At 42.4% G+C, this 6,763-nt stretch overlaps 1 protein-coding gene across 1 annotated transcript in view; it reads right to left on the reverse strand.

Annotated features, from left to right (window-relative positions):
• Positions 1-6,501, reverse strand: part of LOC135105101 (protogenin A-like) — a 173,620-nt gene extending 167,119 nt beyond the window's left edge. The window contains exon 1 of the mRNA XM_064013091.1: positions 6,276-6,501. The gene's annotated coding sequence lies outside the window, so the exon portion shown is untranslated. The remainder of the gene's footprint in view (positions 1-6,275) is intronic.
• Positions 6,502-6,763: the final 262 nt, after the last annotated feature.

Consider the following 6,763-nt stretch of genomic DNA (forward strand, 5'->3'; position numbering starts at 1 on the left):
GCAAGGATAAGAACCAAGACAGATAAAAAAAATAAATGAATAAAATAAAAGGAGAATGAAGGAAAGAAGGAAAGTATGAAGGAAATACGCAAGTTATTACTACTACCTGTGCTGTAAATAATAAAAGGAAAAAAACAGAAAAGCGACAAGAAAACAGAAAGGTAAAAAGAAAAAAAAAAAGAAAGGTAAATAAGAAAGAAAGAAAGAAAGAAAGAAAGAAAGAAAGAAAGAAAGAAAGAAAGAAAGACAGGAAATCCGTGGTTTACCGCCACCAAAAACGGAGACAAAAAAAAAAAAGAATAAAAAGAAGGAAAGAATGGAGAGAAAGATGGGAAATCCTTGAATGACTACAAATGTGCAACAAGACAAAAATGGAAGGAAAATATATAAAAAAAAAAAGTCAAAGGTAGAAATTCCGAAAACTATAAACAAACTCGGTGTAGAAAAAAAGAAAAGAAAAAAAGGAAAGACAAATAAAGGGAAAGAAAGAAACAACGACAAACAGATAAGGCAGGAAATCCCCACAAGAAACAACTACTTGTGCTACTCAGTTATGAGAGAGAGAGAGAGAGAGAGAGAGAGAGAGAGAGAGAGAGAGAGAGAGAGAGAGAGAGAGAGAGAGAGAGAGAGAGAGAGGCGGTGTTTCAATTACTACCAAATGTTAAGCAACGACTTCGTCTCCCAAATATTTACCCCGAAAAAAATTCTCACACACACACACACACACACACACACACACACACACACACACACACACACACACGTTTCTTATTATCTACATGCCTTAAAGAACTCGAGAGGAAGTAAAACAACAACAACAACAGCAACAACAACAACAACAACAACAACAACAACAACAACAACAACAAGCAACAACAACAACTGCTACTACTATTACATATAACTCCTTCCTAACGTTCATATTTCTTGCATCATTTCCTTAAAAAAGTCACAAGAAAACAAGAACAAAAAAAATACAGCCGATATTCATAAGAGAAAAAAAAGAGAGAAAATAAAAAGAATAATAAACTAGCATACAATCACAATATTAACAAAAAGACACTAATTCAGCATAGTATAAAGCTAAAAGATTATCATAAACTTCACGAAGAGTACCAAAGACCCTAAAAGACCAAGTGTTGATAAGAGAGACAGACAGACAGACAGACACACAGACAGACAGACAGACAGACATACACACACACACAGTATATAATGACGTGCCGTGTGTTTTAGAATGTTATACAGAGACAGGAAAGAGAAAACAAACATTCACAAAACGCCAGTAACTCTTCAATGATTTACATGAACAAGTGTTAGTGTGTGTGGGAGGAAAAAAGGAGAAAAAAAGGAGAAAAAAAGGAGAAAAAAAAGGAGAGAAAGGAAGAAAAAACGGTTATCATCATTCTCTCTCTCTCTCTCTGAATCTGTGCAGCAAGGAGGATGAGAGGAAGAAAGACCTCTTGCTTTAAACACTAACTCACTATTAACCACAAAAATGTCATAATATCTTAAAACAAATGACAATACTACACACACACAAGAAAACACACACACACACACACACACACACACACACACACACACACACACACGAGACGTCGCAATATCAAAGGACTATTTTTATGAAGGTTGACGAGACGGGAGGAGAGGAAGGCAAAAAGAGGAAAATAATAATACAGGAAGATGCACAGAACAGTAATGACTGGAGTGGGCCAGAAAGTTAGCAGCGAGCAACTACGAGCGGACATCTCCCCACATCACCTCGCAGAGTTTATGGCCTTGTACAAGAATGTTTAGCGAGTGCTGGGGGGTAGGAAGGAGGGGATGATGGAGGGAGGGAGAGAGAGAGAGAGAGAGAGAGAGAAAAAAAAAAAAAAAAAGCAAAAAAGAACACGCAAAGATAACTAGGTACGAACACAAAGCACAAAACACATAAAAAAACGATAAAGGAAATAAAATTAAAAGATAAACATCCTTTACCCTCCCTAGACAAAAAAAAAAAAAAAAACGGCAGACTTGTATGGAAATGTATAAAACTGATAATAATTGGAATGATTTTCATAGGTACAGATGATGATGATGATGATGATGATGATGATGATGACGATGATGATGATGATGAAGGAGAAGAAAACAACAACAACTAACGCCTTCTACACGTAATCCTGTTAATCAAGTGTCTATTTATCTATACATGTCTATGAAAATATATACACATACACAACTTTATATTTACATACTCTCAGTGAGACACGTGTGTGTGTGTGTGTGTGTGTGTGTGTGTGTGTGTGTGTGTGTGTGTGTGTGTGTGTGTGTGTGTGTGTGTGTGTGTGTGTGTGTGTGTGTGTGTGTGTGTGTGTTTTCCCGCTAGTCTGGTTAATTTATGAGCAAATTCTAGGCAGAGACACGACGTAAATACACATATACTATGTGAGAGAGAGAGAGAGAGAGAGAGAGAGAGAGAGAGAGAGAGAGAGAGAGAGAGAGAGAGAGAGAGAGAGAGAGAGAGAGAGAGAGAGAGAGACTGATTCAAAGGAACAGTAAGGGTCTGTCTCTTTAAAAACAAAAAATAATAAAGAAAGAGACAACTCACAAATGAAATCAAAAGTAAAGAGACAAAAAAATAAAGAACGACAATTTTAAAGCAAAGAATGAAATCGTGAAAATAAGAGAACAAGACAAGCGAGAGTGGAAGCAAGATGAAAGAATAAAGACAATGAAGGAAAGATGTATAAAAAAAAGAACGGAGAAAAGGAAGAATTCAAAAGGAAATAAAAAGGAAAGGTAATATAAGGAAGCAAAGATGAATGAAAAAGGATTCCTAATCAACGTTTCACTTATCTTCACTATTCCTTTCTTAATACAAGCTAAACTCGCACAAAACCATTTTCACCACTGTTTTACATTATACTCGATAAATATACGACAGAAGTAGCAATTAAAAAACAAACAGCAACAGTGACGCCATTATCAACATGAACAACAAGAACAACAAGCTATGCGAGTGAAATTGTTATGCATCTTGATAAGAATATGTAACGTTCTTTAATCCTCATTTTTCAAAGTTCACACATTCCTCTCTCTTTCTATTTCTTTTCCTCCTTTGTATTCACTTTTCCTCCCCTTTGACACCATTCCCCTTGCAGGCCTCTTTTCGTCTCCCCACGGGCCTCCTCTCCTCCCGACTGCAGGCCTCACTTTCGTAAGCACCCTTGCACCATCCTTCATCTCATCACTTCCATCGCCACTCATCACCACCTTTAAGTAATATATTTTCATCACTCTCATCACCACTTGTCATCATCTCCTTTTAATACATTACCATCACACTTGAGCAAAAATTACTTACTTTGGAAAGGCGCTAACCTAACCTCTCCTTAAGCGATACTATTGTTTTACCATTTGTCGCGTTTCTTCATAATCTCTCTCTCTCTCTCTCTCTCTCTCTCTCTCTCTCTCTCTCTCTCTCTCTCTCTCTCTCTCTCTCTCTCCCACACATACACACACTGACATTTCATTACCAAACACTATCACAATCTTTTCTTGCTTATGCTCAAGTGCTGCACTGCGTTTTGTTTTATTAATTTATTCATTCAGTCAGTCATTCAATCTACTATTTTTTTTTTTCTACCGAGTGCAAAGTGCATGAAATTACACTATTACACACACACACACACACACACACACACACACACACACACACACACACACACACACACACACACACACACTCATTCACACACACTCACATAAGCACGCAAGACTTTTTTTACTCCAATTCCACTCACGAGTTTGGTATTTGCAAAAGAAAGAAGCTACGAAAATTTACGGAAAGATCATGCCGCGAACGTTTCTACATCAAGACAAACCTCTGAACTTAAAAATAAATAAATAAATAAATAAATAAATAAATAAATAAATAAATAAATAAACACACTAACGTAATGACATCTCTGGCATGCATCTCCGCACCGCTAACTTGCTCCCACTAACAACACCGCATCTTTTTCACCTTCATCTTCCTACCAGTGATTCTTTTTATGCATGCGACTGCGTGAGGTAAGGGAGGAAAAAGAGATGGTGGTAGGAGGGAGGATGAGGAAATAAGAAAGTTAGGGGAAGTAATAATCAAAAGTCGACGAAGTAACAAGATTATCCTACTTAATTAAATTCCGCGGAAAAGCGAACTTCTAACGCATAACTGACGTCAGCCGCGTGCGTGTAACCCAAGGCCCTGAGAGAGAGAGAGAGAGAGAGAGAGAGAGAGAGAGAGAGAGAGAGAGAGAGAGAGAGAGAGAGAGAGAGAGAGAGAGAGAGAGAGAGAGAGATTGTTCACTTCGTGATCGTAACACTGGTGAGGCGAACACCGATGTATATATATATATATATATATATATATATATATATATATATATATATATATATATATATATATATATATATAAAGAATAAAGAGGAAGAGGAGGAGGAGGATGTAGGATGTGTACCTTCTCCTCGGGTCCTGAAACATGTTGCCGCGTCCTGCCACCATCACGTGAGCTTATGTATAAGAAAAAACTACAATAGGCAACCTCAAGTTACATATACGCTCCGACACGTCACGTACATAACGCCGCCGTTCACACACACACACACGCACACACACACACACACCGGTAAACTAGTGTAGGAAATCAAACACTCCTAATCTTCCTTGCCTTGCCCCTACACCGCCGCCGTCACCGTCACTACACCGTACGCCAGCCCGTAACACCGCGGCTTAGCTTCCCGACTTCCCAGGTGAGCTTCATAATTTAGCCTTATCTTATCGGCTGCGTCCCGTGCACTGGGACTCATTCATACATAAACAGTGCAGCAGCAGCAGCAACAGCTTACGTACGCCTGCCGTTTGCCGGGGGTCACAGTGCACGGCGTAAACACATGCGTGTTTTGTTCGTCTTCCACGCCTGCACGTGAAACGGTAGAGGTCACAGGTGGTGTCACTGTGTCCTTCATGCCGTACCTTGTATAATCCTACACCTTTCCCACAGCCGTGCCCGTACGCGAGCACGTGACCTTTACCCCCGAAACGCCTGGGAACGCCAAGATTCTCCTTTCGCGAGCCATTTTTTCAGCGAGTGTTCCCGCGGGTTAGGGATGTGGCGGTCACCTGGACACACCTGCCCTCGGCCGCCTCTCTTCTTGACAGGTAGACACCCAATGACCATATGCCATTTGTCTCAATAAGTGACGGCTATTGAGCAGAAACTGTAGTAACACGGCGTAACCACAGAGTCCACGTAATGTGAAGGTGCCCCACACACACACACACACACACACACACACACACACACACGGGGCATGACAAGCTGGTGAGGAGGTTTCCTCACTCCTCAAGGTAGTACTCCGAGAGGGAGGAAGAGGAGGAGAGTTTTAAAGTTATTTAGCGAGGCAGGAGATGAGTCCCCGGGGAGGGTGTGAGGGTGAGCGGTGTACACAGGCCCGCCGCCGCCACCGCCACCACCACCACCGTACAAAATATCGTACAGCAAACAGGCAGAGTTCGTACCCTACCCACTGTGCCCGTATGTGCTAAGCTGACACATATCATTCACTTCCACCATCGCCACGCCACCCTTCCTTCCCATACGTGGCACACACACACTCACACGAACTCACACATACACTCACCCGATGCTGCACCCTCCGCCAGCTCCTCAACACGATGCTAAGACGAAACACTGACAAGGAGATGCGAGTATTACGAAGGGAGACTGTCCATACATCCCACAGCGGGGCGAGGACAGGGTACGGAGCAGTGAGTGTGTGTGTGTGTTTGTGCGTGTGTGTATGTGTGTGTGTGTGTAGAGCTTCGCGGGGCTGCTGTACAAGGAGCTGCTTTTGAATAAGACAAGGCTGACGCACTCCACATTACGCAGTGAACACGACAACACACCACGAATAGGCCGAGAGGGTGCGTGCGTACGTAACAGCGACATCCAAGCCGTAGGCACACCTCCACTTGCCCCACAGTACCACACTCGTCTCTCCAAGCCCTATTATTTGGACGCCGTCAGGGCAACACCAACCCCCGGACCTGCATTCCATGGCACGAAGGCAGAGGAACAATGTGCAGGGCGCGGGGAATCTTATCCTATACGCCAATATCGAGAACACCACAAAACAACAAGCCTTGCAGCGGCCATTTTTGAGGAGGAGGCAAAAACCGAAGGCGAGGAGGCGAGCATGCTAGCCATCCTGCCCTGCTCTGCCCACCTCACTGCTTGCCTTACCTGTGAGCGCAACGAGAACCAGGACTACTGCTGGCAGTAAGCCTGACATACTAGAAAACCACGCCATATATGCTTCCACATTGATGAAGTTTTTCAGGGAATACTCGCGAACACTCCGCCCCACCTCGCACACATACACTGAGGCTCCCAGGCTGCTTAGCCCCTGCTACCGCCCGCACACCCTGACGAACTCCGCCCGCATGTTGCCACACTACTAACTCCCTTCATTTTATCTCGGCCAATATTATAGTTAAACGTGTGATTCTTGATGTATTCTGATTGATATGATGTCCCTGATGCGTGTAAAATAGATATAATGCCGATTAGATTGCGGCAAGACCGTCAAACAGTGGTGATAAGAGAATGTGTTCGGTTCGTACGTGCGTTCTCCCTCCTTTACTAGGCCTCTTGCACTTTCCTTTCCTTATAATCATCTGTCAGATGATTCGGAGGTTTGGCAAATTCGCACTAGTCCCATACATCATTTG

The sequence above is a fragment of the Scylla paramamosain genome, chromosome 11 (genome assembly GCF_035594125.1).
Source record: "Scylla paramamosain isolate STU-SP2022 chromosome 11, ASM3559412v1, whole genome shotgun sequence".
NCBI classification, from domain to species: Eukaryota; Metazoa; Arthropoda; class Malacostraca; order Decapoda; family Portunidae; genus Scylla; species Scylla paramamosain.